This window comes from Mus musculus, chromosome 12 (genome assembly GCF_000001635.26).
Source record: "Mus musculus strain C57BL/6J chromosome 12, GRCm38.p6 C57BL/6J".
NCBI lineage: Eukaryota > Metazoa > Chordata > Mammalia > Rodentia > Muridae > Mus > Mus musculus.
Window position 1 is genome coordinate 82765167 of NC_000078.6, and position 19668 is coordinate 82784834.

Sequence of the window (19668 nt, forward strand, 5' to 3'; positions counted from 1 at the left end):
ACCCAAACAGATTTACATAAACTTGTGAAAAGGTGCACAAGAAATATGAGCAAGGAAAAGGAAAGAAAATCAAAGCCAAGAGATGAAAAGGAAGCCTTTGAAATCTCAACATTAACCTCTCTGACATGGAGAGAGCAAGGGGCTTTGTTATATGTATTCCTGTTGGGCTATTAAGTGCTGATTACTGGAATCAAGGTTTGGGTCAGTCACAGAACTATACAAGGTCAATATTCCCATTCCTACTTCATAGATTAGTAACTGAGGTTCAGATCATGTGATGGATCTCAGGTGTCATGTAGTATCCTTGACCGTGGAGTACTTCATGAATTGCTTTTCTCAGTACTATGGCAAAATGGCAGACAAGAGCAGCTTAAGGAAGGAAGGGCTTATTTGGGCTCACAGTTTTAAGGCATACAGTCCATCACAGTGGGAAGTCATGATGGTGGGAGCATGAGGCAGCTGGTCATGTTGTGTCCACACCAGGAAGGAGAGAGAGGGAGAGAGAGAGAGAGAGAGAGAGAGAGAGAGAGACAGAGACAGAGACAGAGACAGAGACAGAGACAGACAGAGACAGACAGACAGACAGACAGACAGACAGAGACAGACAGACAGACAGAGACAGACAGAGACAGACAGAGACAGAGAGAAAGAGGCTGACACTCAGCTTACTTTCTCCTTTTGATGTAGGCTTAGACTCCAGTCCATAAAATAGTGCTGCCTACGTTTAGGATGGGGCTTTCCACCCCAATTAACCCAACCTAAAAACTCCCTCACAGCCATGCCCAGAGGCTTGCCTCCTAGGTGATTGTACATCTTGCTAAGTTGGCAGTCAGTATCAACCATTGTAAGCAGTTTATGCTGTCCCAAAGACCAGAAACAATTCCTGATGAAGTTTAATAGGCATACATCCAAACAAAAATAGATGAAAATGGAAAAAAGATTTTTATGAAGCAAAACACAACCTCTTTGTTTGTTTGTTTGTTTGTTTGAGGCAGGGTCTAACTATGTAGCTCTGGCTGGCTTTGAACTCACCATGTAGAACAGGCTGGCCTTGAATTCACAGAGATCAGTCTGCCTCTGCCTCTCAAGTGCTGGGACTAAAGGTGTGCACCACTATACCTGGTCACAATTAACTTTTATACCCATGATTTACTTTTAAATAACTTTTATTGACTAAAAGTTGGTAACTTAATATCAGACTGATGTCTGATCCCTAAGTCATTATTATTATTGCCTTAAAAATACTTCTTGTTCCCCAAATTATGGATCTGGTAGTTCAATGGAACAGAATATTTAAAGCTGTAAATGTTCCAGAGAATTCTGATGCCAAAATTACCATAAAGCTCAGAGAAATGAAAGATCTGGCTCTTTGCTCAGAGTTGAATGCTGTGTACAAAATATCTTAGGAAGAATTCCATAGCTCCATTATTTCACACTGAGGGAAAAGGGCTTTCTCTGCTTTGTAGTCTTCCCCTGATGTAGTGAGCCAGCTCTTCCTTGCAGAGCTTCCTGCTGCCTGTGGAACTCCTCCCCTAATCATACTACAGTCATTTGAGCACCAACCCCCTTCCCCATGAGAAGCAGGAGCCTGAGTCATTCAAAATGTCTCCGAACTCCAATTGGGATATTTGAATATCAAGTGTGGCATATACTACATTTAAGTATTACTTAGGAAGAAAAGCTAAAACCTCAACACTTGGAAATGATTGTTAAATTAATGTTTTGGTGAAAAATCACTCTCTTATGTATGCAACTTAATGTCTTCTGTGCACTCTTGTCTTCTTCCCTAAAAGCATAAGAGATAACCACTTTCCGTCATCACTTTTCTTCCAGCAGCAGCAAAAATCAAACCAGCTGCTCTCAGTCTTTCATTTGCCTTAAAAATTCCTTTTATTTTTAGTCCACAGGTAAAGTTCAGCGTATCTTATGTGACATGTTTTGAAATCAATATATATTGTGGAATAGTAAATCTTGCTAATTAACAAATGCCTTATCCCTGATAGTTGTCATTTTTTTTGTCCTGAAGGCACCTAGTGTACACTCCGTTCACATCATCATTAACTATACTCACCTTGTCATTCAGCCAATTGCTTCCATGTCTCCACTTGCTTGAACTGTGTATTTGTGTTCACATGGCAACCTAGTACAAAGTATGATGTCCGAAGATGTCTTCCCTAAGTAATAAGAGTCTCAGAAAGTCCTAACTATAATGTCTTCATTGAGAGAAATCAAATCACAGACACCCCTTCTCACCCTCCCAATAGGCTGAAATGAGAAAAGCAAGCTTGGGCTCATTCTGTGGTGGACACGAATGCCTCCCCATGTACTCTAGTTGGTGGAGCCAAAATCATCCAGTGGAAAAAAGACAGCATTTTCAACAAATGGCACTGGTTCAACAGGTGGTCAGCATGTAGAAGAATGCAAATGGACCCATTCTTATCTCCTTGTACAAAGCTCAAGTCCAAGTGAATCAAGGACCTCCACATTTAATCAGATATGATAAATTTAATAGAAAAGAAAGTGGGAAAGAACCTCAAACACATTGGCACAGGGGGAAAATTCCTGAATAGAGCACCAATGGCTTATGTTCTAAGATTAAGAATTGACGAATGGGACCTCATAAAATTGAAAAGCTTCTGTAAGTCGAAGGACACTGTCAATAGGATAAAATGGCAACCAACAGATTGGAAAAAAATCTTTATCAACCCTACATCCAATAGAGGGCTAATGTCCAAAATATGCAAAGAACTCAAGAAGTTAGACTCCAGAGAACCAAATAACTCTATTTACAAAATGGGGTTCAGAGCTAAACAGATAATTCTCAACTGAGGAATCTCAAATAGCTGAGAAGCATTTACAGAAATGTTCAACATCCTTAGTCAGCAGAGAATGCAAATCAAAACAAGCCTGAGATTCCACCTCACACCAGTCAAAATGGCTAAGATCAAAACTCAGGTGACAGCATATGCTGGCGAGGATGTGGAGAAAGAGGAACACTCCTCCATTGCTGGTGGGATTGCAAGCTGGTACAAGCACTCTGGAAATCAGTCTGGTGGTTCCTCAGAAAATTGAAAATAGTTCTACCTGAGGACCCAGCTATACAACTCCTGGGCATATACCCAAAAGATGCTTCAACATATAACAAGGACACATGCTCCACTATGCTCATAGCAGCTTTATTTATAGTAGCCAGAAGCTGGAAACAACTCAGATGTCCCTCAACAGAGAGATGGATACAGAAAATATGGTACTTTTGCAGTAAAAACAACGATTTCATGAAATTCACAGGCAAATGGATAGAACTTGAAAATATCATCCTGAGTGAGGTAACCCAGTAACGTAAGAGCACACATGGTATGTACTCACTGATAAGTGGATATTAGCCAAAAAGAAGCTCAGAATACCCTAGATTTATTTCTTATCACCTCAGTCATACTCCTTTGGTCATATCTGGTCATTAAGGCCAGCTCAGGAGAAAGGGTGAAGAGATGGGTGTCATCTGTGAGAAAGAGTCATGGACATTTTTACAGCTCACCAAAGAAGTGACATGGTTGTTCATTGAGTCAAACAAGTTAATGGCCCTATGCCTGTAATCTCAGTCTTTGGGAGTGAAAAGATGGATGCACAATGAGACCCTGTCTAATAGGAAAGAAATTAACTAATGTTGGCAAGGTACTTAGAAGAATGTCCAAGCCCTTGCCGTTACTGTTGTTTTTCCTGTTGTTGTTGTTGGAGGTGGTGTTCCTGTCTTTGTTGTTGTTCCTGTCTTTGTTGGCGTTTCTATGGAAACTGGGCATCTTTTATTTTGCTATTTGAAGTGATTTAGGAGTCTATCTTTAGCATTCACTTTACAGGTTGCTCTCTGATGTCCCAGGCAGGATGTGAGGTGATGAAGCCATTTCTTTTGTCCCCACAGATGACCTCATTTACATCCGCTCCTCTGATGTGTGCTTCTATGGGGTCTTGGGCTCCCAGAGTGTTCTTGGTTGTCTTTTACTCTCTGTCAAAATCTGGATCCTCGATTCTTTCCGTGGTGGTGTTTTCCAATTTTCCATTTAGAAAGGAAGCAGGTGTATGAATTTGGATGTTGTTTTCTATTTTTTCTTACAATATAATGAAGATATTTACCAAATAAAGTTGTATATAAGCAAACTGTACTTGTTCATAGCTTCTATGCATCTATAGACTTAGAAAGATAAAAATGGAGTTTTAATAAAATAGAGTTAATGATTACAGGGGTCTTCAAACACCAAAACAGCAGGAGTGATCTGATGTTCGTTGTCCTAATAAAGAGCATGTCCAGACTCTAATCACCATGGACTTTGCTGCCTCCGTTCCTTCAAAACTTTCACTATTTGGGCAACTGTAGTCCCTCTGCTTCTACATTGGGCAATAGTAGTCTACAATCTTCCTATGGAATGAAAACATTGTTAGCTGTCTAGTTTATCTATGTTTCCATTTCTTAAGTCTACATTGGTTAGCATGGTGCCACTTGTCGTCTAGTGAACAGTTAACACAGATGGACCACTGAAGTCACCTGAAAATGTTGGTTACACAATTGCAAGTAGTGACCTGGGACTTTGAATGTTGTCTATCAGGGCTGGTGTGGAGTTCAAGATTATGTCTTTTATTTTATTCTAATTATTAATTAATTAATTAATTAATTAATATTTTGTGGTACTGGGCACTGAACCCAGGACCTCATGAATGCTAGACAGATGCTTGACCACTGAGCTATATCCCCAGCCCCAAGACCAGATCTGCATTTTAAACAAGTGTTTGGGTTATGGCCATGCTATTGGTCCAGGGAGGACATTTTGAATCATTTATGTAGCCAAAGATGACCTTGAACTCCTGATGTTCTTGCCATCACTGTTTTAGTGCTAGCATGTGCCATAGCAGCTGGTTTATTTATTGCTGAGGGTTGAACTTAGGGCTTCACGCATGCTAGGCAAGCAATCTAACAACATAGCTTGGTTTTCTACTGGGAGTTTTAAAAGATTAAATACTTAGATGAAAAAACTGATATTTAAATTTGTAGATATGTCCATGGTTTCTAGTTGGAAAATTAGTTGATTAAACCTAAGAAATAGTTACGCTTTTTAGAGAATCTGCCTTTTCAGGACTCAAACCCTGGTGTTAAAGATAAAGCATATATGATATATAGCTTTTACAACAACAACAAAAAAGTCTGTTTTAGTTTTCGATAAAAAAGTTAAAGGACAGTTTGAATAAACAGATGGTAGATGGATGGATGGATGCATGGATGCATGGATGGATGCATGAATGAATAGATGCATAAGTGTGTATATAGATGAGTGTAAAGACATGCCTCCACTCGTAGGGTCAGGAAAGTCATCTGAGTTACACGTGCACCTCCTCTTCCCATTGTTAGAATCCTGGTCCTCTAGAACATGAAGATGCTACAGGATGTCTCTTGCCTGCTCCTTTGTTGCATTCCACATTAGCCACAGAGCACTCTTACCATCACCAAGTATTTCTAAAGCAGAGCTAAAATGGTGAGTGGACCTAGAAAACAAGTCCTTGTGAACCCCATGAGAAGGCTGCCTTACTACTCACTGTAAAAAGCCCACTCTCCTGTATCTGATGAAACTTCTCACTAGAAAATGGCCATGAAACTACTTAGAAAGACAACTTCTGTCTATATAAATTATCAGTTAAAAAAGGACTTCTAATTTCAGTAATTATTTTCTAACAAAATAAAACACGTAAACAAACCCATAACTCAAAAACTAAAAACACAAAGTGCATCTAAGAAACAACGAATAAGCTTGTAGTGTGTTTTTAAATACTAGAAGTTAAAGTTTAGTCATTTAAACTTTAAGAATATTTCTTGGAAAGAAAAAGATAACAGCAATAGTAAATAAGATAGCAAAATAAAAGAAATATAGTAGAAAAAGTAAAATTCCTCTAATCAGAAAATCGAATCCAACTCAACAAATGTTTATGAAAATTGCAGAAGAAGGAGAAGGAGGAGGAGGAGGAGGAGGAGGAGGAGGAGGAGGAGGAAGAGGAGGAGGAGGAGGAGGAGGAGGAGAAGGAGAAGGAGAAGGAGAAGGAGAAGGAGAAGGAGAAGGAGAAGGAGAAGGAGAAGGAGAAGGAGAAGGAGAAGGAGAAGGAGAAGGAGAAGGAGAAGGAAGAAGAAGAAGAAGAAGAAGAAGAAGAAGAAGAAGAAGAAGAAGAAGAAGAAGAAGAAGAAGAAGAACAAGAACCACAACCACAACCACAACCACAACAACAACAACAAGAAAACAAAATGAAGTAGAGCTTGATCCTTGCCTTCAGGAGACTGAATTTATGGGGGAAAAGCTAAACACGTGTTAAACATTAAAACCAGCAGAATGTGAGCTGTAATATAAGGAAGACATGAATACAGTTTGTTCAAATAAGAAGAAAAGTATTTGGTTGACAGCAGACAGAAGCAGAGTGGGACAATAGTAGGGACAGGAAAGTCATCTGAGTTACACGTGCACCTCCTCTTCCCATTGTTAGAATCCTGGTCCTCTAGAACATGAAGATGCTACAGGATGTCTCTTGCCTGCTCCTTTGTTGTATTCCACATTAGCCACAGAGCACTCTTACCATCACCAAGTATTTCTAAAGCAGAGCTAAAATGGTGCACATGCTCTGCCCATTCCTACCCTCAGACAGTTCTTGGTCATATCTATTCTGTTTTCAGATAATAGTTACTCTATGCTACACTCTCTTCTCATTAGCCCTTGATGTTACGTCTTAGTTTTTTTTTATATACTTTATCTCATCAACCTCTTTATATAAATGTCCCTGGCCACCTGGATATCTGACATTCATTCTCTAGAAGATGCTTTAGAGAAGATTTACAAAGTCATTGGTTGTCTCTGGAGTGGTCTCCGGAGTTTATGTTCCACTTGGGCAGTTGTCATCTTGGGCATGGTCTGTCCCATCCCAGACCTGCATGGTGCTAGACTGGTGATCATCTCAGACCCTGTCTGATGGTGCACATATCTGATGGTCATCTTGGGCTCACTCCTGCCTGAGGGCCCAATGTCCCAGGTGGGGTTCTTCTAGTCTCTGGCTTGCTTCCTGTGCTAGGAGCCAGTCTGGGCCTGCATGGCGCTGGACTGCCAGTCATCTCACGCTTCAGTTTTTCTGGGAATGTTAGGCTACTAATCATTCAGATGGTCATAATTCAGAACCCTGAGCATAGACATAGCCTCTCTCCTCTCTGCCACCTACTGACACACATGGGACACAGCAGCCACACCTGCATCTATCTCCTCTAGGGGCAGGGGAGCTCAATATTTTTAATCTGGAGACTTGGTCATGTTTAAATTGGGGGTGTGGTTTGCCTAGTAAAAAATGTAGAACATTTCAAAAAGAAAACAAAAACTTGTCATATCATTTTACTAGTGTCAGATGCCAGAAGTCTGACATAGGGTCCCCAGCAGACCAGATTTGCCTGCTGTCTCAAGAAAGATAACATCACAGGTCTGGAGAGATGGCTCAGCGGTTAAAAAGCACTGACTGCTCTTCCAGAGTTCCTGAGTTCAATTCTCAGCAACCACATGGTGGCTCACAACCATCTGTAATGGGATCTGATGCCCTCTTCTGGTGTGCCTGAAGACAGCGACAGTGTACTCACCTACATAAAAGAGTGATAACATCTAGCGATGTTGAAGCTAGAGAGAATTGTTGGATTTGGGCACCGTGGGAGAGCAGTAGTTGTGTAGTGAAGACACATCCAGACTCTGGAGAGAATACTGACAAGAGTTCCAGGGGCAGGGAAGGAGCAATACGTGGTTCTGGACACCATATAAGTCTATTTGATCTTCAGTTGTAGGAGGACCTATTGTTGCTTAGGAAATTGTTGTTGTGTAGGGAGGTGATTCACGTGCCATGCTTCTTAGAGGGGCAGCCTCATTCCTGGCTTGAGGTCTAGGCTGCAGGACTTGGTGTCCCTTGAATTTTACATAAGTTGTTAAGGACTGAAAGAGAATGTACCAAGAAATAGGATCAGGCAGGACGGTAGCACCAATGGCAATTCAAAGGAGCCCATGCTACAGTCGCTGGGCTTGCTCATCCTTCTTCCTCGGAGACTCCGGTTAGGTTTCCATTATGTTGCACCCTATTTGACCATTTTCACAAGTTTCTTTGTAACTTGCTTTGCCCTTCCCCTGCCTCACCTCTCTCCTACATCCCAGGCTGTACTTGAGCCTCCTAGGGTAATCGTGTGTCCTGGGTTCTATGTGCTGGGAATTGGAACTAGAACTCTGTGCATGCTGGACAAATGCGTTTCCGACTGAGCTACTTGCCAAGATCCACACGCCTTTCCTTCATGTGCCTTTTGAAAATTGACATCATTACCTTCTCTACATCTGAAGGGTCCAGATATTATTATCCTTTTAAAAGGTATTTCTTGTTAGGGCTTGTCTTTTTCCTAAAATATTGATTCTCTCCTAAGTCCTTCACCTCATTTATACATTTTTCTCTGGTTCTTATTTGTATTGATGTGTGTGTGTGTGTGTGTGTGTGTCTGTGTGTGTGTCTGTGTGTGTGTCTGTGTGTGTCTGTGTGGTAGAGGCCAGAGGTCAGTGCTGAGTGTCTTCCTCAGACACTCTGTACTTCACTATTAATTAGGCAAGTCTCTTACTGAGCATGGGGCTTTCCAATTGGCTAGATTATGTGGAAAGCAAGCTCCAGGAATCCTCCTGTGTTCCCTTCTCCAGTACTTGGATCACAGACACACTGTCACATCTGGCTTTTTATGTGAGGTTTTAATTCAGGTCACACGCTGACACGGCAAGCACTTTACCTCAGGATTCCTCGGCTTTTAAGCTGATAATTATGGAGATTTGGACTTGAGAGATGCATCTGGATTGTGTCTTGTTTGGCCTTGTCTGACCTACCTCATGTAGCTATCAGATACCAAATGCATCTCTAACGTCCAAAGGACTTTTGGAGCTGTGACAAGAAAAAAATTATAAACACAATTATGAAGAGCAACAAGAACAACTGGCTTCTAAAATGGAAGGGATTGTATTGCAGAGATGGAGAGATTTGTATTCTTTTTCTTACCCAGGGCAACAAAGGAACATCACAGAAGTAAATGTGACGTGGGCAAAAGTAGGTTGAGCAGCCCAGCCTGGGTCCTTTCAGAGTTCATTCCCGGTTTGCTTCTTTAGCAAGTCTTTACTTTTTTGTATAGTGTCTTGTGGTGGACAGAGCCTGTCTTGAGAACTTTAAAAAATACTTACTCAAAGGGCAGTGTGGTGGTGCGTGACTTTAATCCTGGCACTTGGGAGGCAGAGGCAAGCAGATCTCTGAGTTCAAGACCAGCCTGGTCTACAGAGAGAGTTCCAGGACAGTCAGGGTTACATAGAGAAACCCTGTCTTGAGAACCAAAAAACAGAAACAAAACAGAAACTAAAGACACACAGACACAGACGGCCAGACACACAGATAGACAGACAGACAGACAGACACACCATAATTAAGACTTCAAGCCTTTGCTTAGCTTTGTGACGTGTTTGGAATCCATCGTTACCCACAGAGGATCTGAATATGGAAATGAGGCCGGAGAAGGTGACCTTTCTCAGTGCCAAGTGCCACACAGGTACAGTGAGTATTACAGCACAGCCTGATGTCTGTGGCAGCCAGTCCCAGTTCCTCTCCCGTGACATTCTGCTTCACCACTAAGCATTAAGATGGATCGATTAGCAGAAGACTCCCTGGCCGGGAGGGCATGCTCCTCCTCTGAAGGGTATTGTGATGCCTCCATTCTTAAATATGAAGGATTGTGGCTTTCACTGTGGGATTCTCACACAGTAGTCACCATTCATAAATGACTTGCTCTGTTGCAGGCATTGTTGACTATTACACACACACACACACACGCCTCACAAAGGATTAGCACCATCCCTAATGTACACACAAGGGACTTGGCACAACTAAGAGTGTGAGACTAAAACTCACTCTGATAACCAACTGCAGTCCTATGGAGATGAGCCTTTTATTTCTTAAAGTGCCCTGACAGCAAATAAACTCTTCATGTTACTGTGGACATTTATAGCTCATGTTGTGTGCACGGGCTTACATGTGCATGTACACATATGCAGAGGGAAGTTAGGAGAGACATCCCAATAGCTCCTGGGAAGGAACCTGTCTAATGGGTCATATAGGAGAGAGGTAGCCACTTCGGTTTCAGCAATTTTTCCTTTCTCTCTATGATGGCTAATCTTGGCTATCAACTGGACTGCATCTGGGGTCAATGAGAATGCAGGCTGCTGAGCCTCCCTGGGAGAGCCCTTTGTGATCAAACTCTTTAGCATGGGGAGACCCACAGTAAATGGGGGCTGCACTTTCTGGTGGTAGCCCAGATAAAGAACGTGGAAACGAGACAGCTTTGCTTTTTGCCTACTTGCCCTCACTGCTGGTTAGTTCATCCAGCTGTGACATTCCTTCATCAGTGTTAGAACCAGTGTCTCTGCGCTTCCGGTGTAGACTGAAGACCAGCAGTTCTCTAGGAATCCTCTAAGTTTTCATGCCATATTGGGACTGCTGAGACACCCAGCCTCATGGACTGCGCAATTGGAGTGTTGTCAGCCTCTCCGGTGTGAGGCAGACAATGTTGACTACCTAGCATTGTGTAAGCCATTCTAATAACTCCCTTTTATATTTATTAATCCTATCATCTGGATTCCACCAGAGAACCGGTCTAACCCACCTTCCCAGTTAGCTTAAGGAACATCAGACGGTAAAGTGTTTTCTCCCTCATTCTCCCCAACAGGCATCATTCTAAGAGTCAAATCTCTATTCAAGGCCTTTGTAATCTTGTGTGTTGGGTTGTAGAGCTATAGAATTATCCTCCTAACCACATGTGAAGCCTGGTGGGGGATTGCCCATACCCTGCTGATGAAGAAATGGACCCACTCCTCCATTCTTTAAGGGTCTCCTCACATCTAGTAGCTCCTCACCAGCATCTTTATCAGTGCCTTACCATCCATAAACCTGCCTCACACACTAAGCTCAGGCCCCCAGACTCTCCTTTTCTGGGTTACTTCCCTCTGGAGACGCTGTTGTTTTTTCTCATTGTTTAATAGATCAAGTCTAAATTCCTATATTTGGTCTCATAGGCCCTTTTTAATCTTCCCTTCTTTTTGGACCATAGCTTACAGGTCCCCCTGAGGGGAGGGCTTAGGTTTAGAGCAGCAGCAAGCCTTTCCTTCCTTCCATCCTCCCCTTTTACCCTCCCTAAGCCATGTTTCCTTTTCTACCTATGACTGTAAAAAGAAATCAATTCTTTTTAGCTAGAGTAAATTACATCCAACTCTCCTTACATTGGGGAAAGGCACTAAAGTGCTGACAGGTGCCGTCTTGGGAATGGATGGGTGTTCTTACCGCCTTCCTCTCAGGGAAATCAGAAGCAAAAAAAAATTAACTTGTGAGCAGCCATTCTGTATGGAAGGAGAGCAGTAACTAACATTAAAGCACTTTAACTCCCAGTAGGAGACATCCTATTTCTGTGCATTTTCCACTTACAAATTACAAACCCAATAGCATCTTAAATTGGAATTCGGAATGGACCACAGACTTGAGCTACAGTCATGGCTTTTAAATGCCGTTTGAGGACTGGGGAGATGGCTCGGTGGATAAAGTGATTGCTGTTCGAGGATGAGGGATGGAGTTTGACTCCTCAGCATCCATAGGCATACTGCACAGGTATGGTGGTCTGCCTATAATGGCAACACTTGATAGGCAGGCATAGGGACTCCTCAGAGCAGCCTGGCTGGCTAGCCTAGCTGATTCAGGAGACCCTGCTGAGGGTGGAGAGAAATTGAGGAAGGCAGTTGCTGTCAACCTCCAGTCTGCCACTCCCATCTATGCATGTGCATATATATCCATACACACATATACTCATAGACACGTGCTCTCACCTGTAAACATCCATCCATACATACACTCAGCATACATCCATGCAAACCACAAAATACATACATGCAAAAGTATAAATTGAGCAGAAAAGTATAAATGCAGGGGCAAAGGCTTAATACATTTCTAGAACATGGTAGGAGCTAAAACATCTTGATTGTCCTTATGTACCAGTCACACCATTCCCAGCAAGGTTTTGATAAATGTGCCTTTTTGGTTGAGGTCATCATTTGAACCAGTCAAGATGACCTTAAAGGATGCCACTTGTATGTATGTGACTAGTGCCAAGTGGGGACACTTGGCTTGAAAAATTTGAGTAGTTGTTCTGATTAGGTTTTTGTCAACTTCTGGCAAGCTAGAGTCATCTGAGAACTAGGAACTGCAATGGAGAAAATGTCTCTGTAATGTTGGCCTGTAGGCAAGCCTGTGGGGCATTTTCTCTGTTAAAGGTTAATGAGGAAGGGCCATGCCCACTGAGGGCGGGTGTCACACTTGGACAGGTGGTCCTGAGGTACATAAGAAGACAAAGCCATGAGGAACAAGGCAGTAAGCAGCAGTTCTCCATGGCCTCTGCTTCAATTCCTCCCTTGAGGTTCCTATGTTGAGTTCTTGTCCTGACTTCCCTCATTGATAGAGTTATAAAATGAAATAAACCTTTTCAGAGTTGTTTTTGGTCCTGGTGTTTTATCTCAGTAGTAGGGACTTAACTAAGACAGTAGTAGTGTCTCAGTGTAGACTGAGGAAGAGATCCATAGGGAATGGAAACTACTGGCTTTCCCATCATGTGTGCCCATAAAAATGACAGATGTGGTGTCCTTAGCCAGTCAACCCAGGTCCAAAATATTTCTGGATTAAAAATGGCACAAGCTATTGTGTGGCTCTCTACCGACAGGATCTTGCTCGCTTTTCTCCTTGGCTGCAGTGCTGTTTGGCTCTTTAGTAGGAGCTCCCTGATGAGATGCCTGAGTCTGCTGGCAGAGACTGGGTCTTAGAGAAACAGGGCTGTAAGATATATGAGGCTTATTCTAATGGTCCTTGTCACATTGCACAGATGGTGGCATTTACCATGGCAATCGGTAAGGCGCTCTTTGTTCTCAGCCACAAATGGCTCAGGAAGCCCTCCCCTGCCCCCAAGCCCACCTGGTGGAAGCGCCTCACCCTTTCCTATACACACCTTGGTAACTCTTTCCGAGTTTGTACCCATGGCATGCATGTTTCATGCTTTTGGCTCAAGGTAGCATGAACTTATGTTGTTGCATGCTCCCTCTGAGGCTGTACATTCAAGGGGTTAAGAGATCCAAGAGGAAGCTCAAGGTCATGGAGCTATGAGTGGCAATGATGCAGGATCCCAAGACTGGTTCATCAGTCCCAGAGTTCAGGCTCTTAATTGGAAGGCTGTCATGTCATAGAAATCATAATTGTTCTCTTAGGGCAAAATAATGGGCATGAAATAGTCCATCATCCCATGATAATTACAATGGTAATTGGTTATTGGGTCTTTAGGAACTGTGCTAATCATGTCATAGTCATTTCGGTTAATCCGTCCTGCCATCCTATATGTGGGCAGAATCATCACCGATTTTCAGATGAGGACACTAAATGTCACATAAGCTAAATGACTCTACGCTGACTCATAGCCTGGCTTTCTCTGTCATCTGAGGGTTTCTTCATTAGCTTTACTCAGGCCCCAATTCTGAATAGCACTGGTTACTTTGAGCATAGCAAAGTGTGCACTGTTGAAATATGTGTTCTGTTGGAATGTGTTATTTATAAACCTGGTTGTGCTATATATCATTTCAATGCACATATCTCACATTACACTTTTTGCCAGCGACTTATTGCTTATTTATTTTATATTGTGTAAATGAGGTTATGCAAAAAAGCAGATTTGAGAGATTTCCTTATATTAAGTTCAACCCTGGGCTGTGAAGCAGCAGAGAGGATGCACAGTGTCTGTAACCCATTTGGCTCAGGACCAGCTAGGAAAGAGCACAGGGGTGGGTCAAGAAGTTTTGAAAAAGGGACAAAGAGCCTTGAAGCTAAAAAGTGCAGTGGCTGACCATGGGAACTAGAAAGAGACCAACTGAGAGCCATGATCAAAGCAGATCCCCTCACATCTACATGGGAAGCCACAAAGGACTCAGCATGGACCACGAAAAGGTCATCTGAAACAAGTTCAAATGGTGAAAAAACTCAGTGGGAGGTGCCTCATGAGCTCACCAAAACTTGTATTGAACTGTTGTATCGAGCTGTTGACCTTTCTTATGCTGTATAACAACAAGGAAGCCAATCTCTATCAGATTTTTTTTTTCGAGACAGGGTTTCTCTGTGTAGCCCTGGCTGTCCTGGAACTCACTCTGTAGACCAGGCTGGCCTCGAACTCAGAAATTCCCCTGCCTCTGCCTCCCAAGTGCTGGGATTAAAGGTGTGCACCACCACGCCCGGCTCTCTGTCAGAATTTAACACGATGTAGAAAGCTAATTGCACACAACAATTAGTGGCCACCAGCTCTGTGTTTGGACTGAGAAGAATTTCTAAAGGACTTTCCCTAGCTGAATTTGCACCCAAGGGTCGTGGGCACTGTCAGGCAGTCAGTTCTACTACAGTGTTCTGAATCATAGTGAAGCCATTACACCTGGAGAGTCTGTGAACTAGACGATGTGCACTAGAATATACCTTGCCTGATTCTTCTCTAGATCAATGCCTGACCATACATCACACAAACAACGCTTCAGAAGTTGAGCAGATTGGCCTTTGAAGTCCTCCCTCACCCACCACATTCCCATGACCTCTTGCCAACTGACTACTGCTTCTTCAAACATCTTGACCCTTTCCTACAGAAAACACGCAGGTATGACTTGCAGGGTCAAGCAAGTGCTTCTCAGGAGATGGTTGGATCTCAAAGCACCAATTTCTATGCTCAAGAATAAACTTATTTCTCATTGTTCAAAATGTGTTGATTATAATTTGTTCTTATTTTGATTAATGGAGGTATGTTTGAGCATAGTTAACATGAGTTAAGCTAAAGTTTTAAATAAAAAATTGAAAAAAAACCATGATTAAAAAAATTCATGGTTCATGGATGGACCTGGAGGGCATCATCCTGAGTGAGGTAACCCAATCACAAAGGAACTCACACAATATGTACTCACTGATAAGTGGATATTAGCCCAGAAACTTAGGATACCCAAGATATAAGATACAATTTGCTAAACGCATGAAACTCAAGAAGAACGAAGACCAAAGTGTGGACACTTTGCCCCTTCCTAGAAATGGGAACAAAACACCCATGGAAGGAGTTACAGAGACAAAATTTGGAGCTGTGTCAAAAGGATGGACCATCTAGAGCCTGCCATATCCAGGGTTCCATCCCATAATCAGCTTCCAAACGCTGACACCATTGCATACACTAGCAAGATTTTGCTGAAAGGACCCAGATATAGCTGTCTCTTGTGAGACTGTGCCGGGGTCTAGCAAACAGAAGTGGATTCTCACAATCAGCTATTGGATGGATCACAGGGCCCCCAATGGAAGAGCTAGAGAAAGTACCCAAGGAGCTAAAGGGATCTGCAACCCTATAGGTGGAACAACATTATGAACTAACCAGTACCCCGGAGCTCTTGACTCTAGCTGCATATGTATCAAAAGATGGCCTAGTCGGCCATCACTGGAAAGAGAGGCCCACCCATTGGACTTGAAAATTTTATATGCCTCAGTACAGGGCAACGCCAGGGCCAAAAAGTGGGAGTGGGTGGGTAGGGGAGTGGGTGGGAGGGTATGGGGGACTTTTGGGATAGCATTGGAAATATAAATGAGGAAATAACCTAATAAAAAGTATTAAAAAATTCATGGTTCAAAATTGAAACTCCTTTGGTACTACATAATATGATACAACACACACACACACACACACACACACACACGATCTCAATACTGAAAAGGGTATTGGAAACTACCAGCTGTGTTTTCGATTGGTTTCCCTATGTGTATCGTCATGGGTGTGTGTGTGCTCACACATGCATGCAATGCATCTAACTTAGATTTTGGTGAGGGGAATTTTTCTAGCCAGACCTCCTATCACGTGGACAATTATAGTGCTGGTGTTGATAGGACTAGTACCTTACATTGGTATGTCTTATGTTTGCATATATTCTGATTAGATTTTCCTCACATGGGAGGAAACTGAGTCTTCTGAAGTGACTCATGAGAAATGAGGTAGGTTCAATTTCGAGACCCATGTTTCCTGATCTTTTTGCTGGTGTAAAGTGTTCAAATTGTATATATGGAGGTACCTCAGAAATTGTCATAAAGAATAGGGCCAGGGGCCTCAAGGACCTATATTTCACAACTCTGTTCTATATATTTATTTTCAGGAGTTAGGAGATACTCTGTTTTGTAAAACTGTGTAGTCATGTGTTGCCGCTGTATTAACAACCATGACCAAACTATAGTCAGTCACCACTCATTGCTGCTGCATGTGTGGGTTGGTAGGGGTTGACTGGGCACAGCAGGGTTTCTGTGCATGCTCCGGTGCAGTTGTGACGCAGCTGAGGTGACCTTGATCCGAGGTGTAACCAGTGGGTTATGCAAAACATGCTCCTCTCATTTGCTTTCAGGTTTGAGCTTTGGGGCCGATGTGTTGTCACTTCCAAATTAAATAGCCAAGTTCAAATTCAAGGGGCTCTTAAAAGATGCTATGACAAGGGTGTAAGTAAATAGAGGAGTAGAGAATAATATAGTGGGGTCAATAAAGTAATTATCCACAACTCTTCGAAAAAAAAATTATACCTTCATTACCTGTCTAGATTGGAGATGAAAGCCCTTCTAGCTACACATACCTCAGGGAGTTCTATGGGATGGATGCTCTATTGTAAGGATATAGTATCTGTACCCAGAGGCAATCAGGCATGAGGACTGTCACTTTCATCAGCTGCCAGTTTGGGCTATGCTCAGTGCTTTCTTCTTTTCGTGACTTACTCAGGTACAATGGTTGGATGAGAGAGAGAGAGAGAGAGAGAGAGAGAGAGAGAGAGAGAGAGAGAGAGAGAGAGAGAGAGAGAGAGAGAGAGAGAAATAGAGACACAGAGACAGACAAAGAGACAGACAGAGACAGAGAAACAGTGACAGCCAGAGGCAGACAGACAGAGACACACAGAGAGGCACCAGACAAACTTGTCTCTACCCACAGCTTCAGCTTCCAGCCTTATTTTACTCTGTGCCTTACCTCTCCCTCTGCCCCCACATTCCTCCCTACATCTCTTGAGATCACTGTAGATAGATCTGCCTTCTCCCCTACTGTCTCCTTGCTTATTGTCCTAGTGTCATTCAATGTCTGAGTATACCTGTTGAAAGCCATTGCTAACTCAAGTCCCCAAATCTACGAGAGTTTGTAGCCTTGACCTTCTCCTGGTTAATGGGCCTTCATAAGCTGTCAGATTCCACTGAGGTCGTTTAATTCTGTCTTCTTCATAATGTGGTTCAAGCTAAATGGCCAAGAGGCCAAGTAATGAGAAATCCTCTGTAAAATGCAACGTGCCAGCATTGCTCCATCTCAAAAAAGCAGGGAAACAGCACAGGAGTTACTCAGCAGAATATTTATTAAGATGGGATCTGTGGGGAGTTTCTAAACACAGATGCAAAATAGTTAAACACACGGGGTGACAGTCACAACATAAGGATGAATTCTGGAAGATTCCCTTGTTGCACAAGGTTCTTCCCCCCAGTGAGTTTAAGTACATGATAACAAACAATGAGCATTGCAAGTCTCTCCTGATCCAGGGGCTTTTCAGTGGATCCCTGAGTTAGAGGGTGACTTCTGCATGGCAAAAGAGACAGTGATGCAGGAAAATAGGATCTTTGGTGGATATGGAAAACCACACATCTGATCTAGTCACCAAGATCCATTCTGAAAACAGGAAGGAGAGAGAACCACAGCCACAAAATATCATTTGCTAGTTATCTGGCATCAGCATGGAGTCAGTCTATTTGCATGTTAAGCTCCACCCCCCTCCTTTTTCATTTCTTTTTTCTTTCTTGTTAGGAGACAGGGTCTCACTGTGTAGCCCTGGCATTCCTGGAGTAGCTACATAGACCAGGCATGACTCAAACTCATAGAAATCCACCTGCTTCTGTTCCCTGAGTGCCGGGGTTAAAGGCATGAGCCACCACACCCAGTTTAAAATCTATGTAAGAAACAGGGTCTCTCCACTGGACTGGAACTTGCTAAATTCCTTCCTTCGCCTTACTTTCATATCTCCTGAAATGATAAAAACTGTCTTTAGTTGAAGCTGGATGTCACATGGATCAAAAATCACTCCTAGACTGCTGTCTTAGGAAAGAGACAGGTAAATACGACTCCGGCAGTTTCAGGTACTGATAGACTCTTTTTTTTTTTTTTTTTGCATTGTACCACTCCTTTCTTTTTTTTTCCATTTTTTATTAGGTATTTCGCTCATTTACATTTGCAATGCTATACCAAAAGTCCCCCATAGCCACCCACCCCCTCTCCCCTACCCACCCACTCCCCTTTTATGGCCCTGGCGTTCCCCTGTACTGGGGCACATAAAGTTTGCGTGTCCAATGGGCCTCTCTTTCCAGTGATGGCCGACTAGGCCATCTTTTGATGCATATGCAGCTAGAGTCAAGAGCTCCGGGGTACTGGTTAGTTCATAATGTTGTTCCACCTATAGGGTTGCAGATCCCTTTAGCTTCTTTGGTACTTTCTCAAGCTCCTTCATTGGGGGCCATGTGATCCATCCAATAGCCGACTGTGAGCATCCACTTCTATATTTGCTAGGCCCAGGCATACTCTGACAAGAGACAGCTATATCAGGGTCCTTTCAGCATAATCTTGCTAGTGTATGCAATGGTGTCAGCATTTGGAAGCTGATTATGGGATGGATCCCCGGATATGGTAGTGTCTACATGGTCCATCCTTTTATCTCAGCTCCAAACTTTGTCTCTGTAACTCCTTCCAAGGGTGTTTTGTTCCCACTTCTAAGGAGGGGCATAGTGTTCACACTTCAGTCTTCATTTTTCTTGAGTTTCATGTGTTTAGGAAATTGTATCTTATATCTTGGGTATCTTAGGTTTTGGGCTAATATCCACTTATCAGTGAGTACATATTGTGTGAGTTCCTTTGTGAATGTGTTACCTCACTCAGGATGATGCCCTCCAGGTCCATCCATTTGGCTAGGAATTTCATAAATTCATTCTTTTTAATAGCTGAGTAGTACTCCATTGTGTAGATGTACCACATTTTCTGTATCCATTCCTCTGTTGAGGGGCATCTGGGTTCCTTCCAGCTTCTGGCTATTATAAATAAGGCTGCTATGAACATAGTGGAGCATGTGTCCTTCTTACCAGTTGGGGCATCTTCTGGATATATGCCCAGGAGAGGTATTGCTGGATCCTCCGGTAGTACTATATCCAGTTTTCTGAGGAACCGCCAGACTGATTTCCATAGTGGTTGTACAAGCCTGCAATCCCACCAACAATGGAGGAGTGTTCCTCTTTCTCCACATCCACGCCAGCATCTGCTGTCACCTGAATTTTTGATCTTAGCCATTCTGACTGGTGTGAGGTGGAATCTCAGGGTTGTTTTGATTTGCATTTCCCTGATGATTAAGGATGTTGAGCATTTTTTCAGGTGCTTCTCTGCCATTCGGTATTCCTCAGGTGAGAATTCTTTGTTCAGTTCTGAGCCCCATTTTTTAATGGGGTTATTTGATTTTCTGAAGT

At 42.7% G+C, this 19668-nt stretch overlaps 1 protein-coding gene and 1 non-coding gene across 11 annotated transcripts in view; one reads left to right on the forward strand and one right to left on the reverse strand.

Moving 5' to 3' along the window:
- Window positions 1-19668, forward strand: part of Rgs6 (regulator of G-protein signaling 6) — a 545511-nt gene that overhangs the window by 148616 nt on the left and 377227 nt on the right. The gene's annotated exons all lie outside the window — the stretch shown is intronic.
- Gm22149 lies at window positions 7155-7290 on the reverse strand. The gene has a single exon (XR_003950347.1). It is a non-coding gene; the product is annotated as a small nucleolar RNA SNORA17 (small nucleolar RNA).